Source organism: Poecile atricapillus, chromosome 4 (assembly GCF_030490865.1).
Source record: "Poecile atricapillus isolate bPoeAtr1 chromosome 4, bPoeAtr1.hap1, whole genome shotgun sequence".
Lineage (NCBI taxonomy): Eukaryota > Metazoa > Chordata > Aves > Passeriformes > Paridae > Poecile > Poecile atricapillus.
In genome coordinates, this window is record NC_081252.1 from 53,975,421 (window position 1) to 53,975,635 (window position 215).

The window sequence follows — 215 nt, forward strand, 5'->3', positions numbered from 1 at the left end:
AGCTTGTTAAAATGAACCAATGAGCTGGTTAAGATGTAAATTTACATTCAGCTAAAAGTGTATTTGTTTGTGACCTTTTAGACATCCCACAAAGACACCATAGACAAATGAAAAATCCTACAAGGCAGGCCTCATCATGTAATAATGTCAAATACTTATATTTAATATTTAAATTTGTTGTCCTAATTCGCAAGACACATGAAATTTGAAAGGTC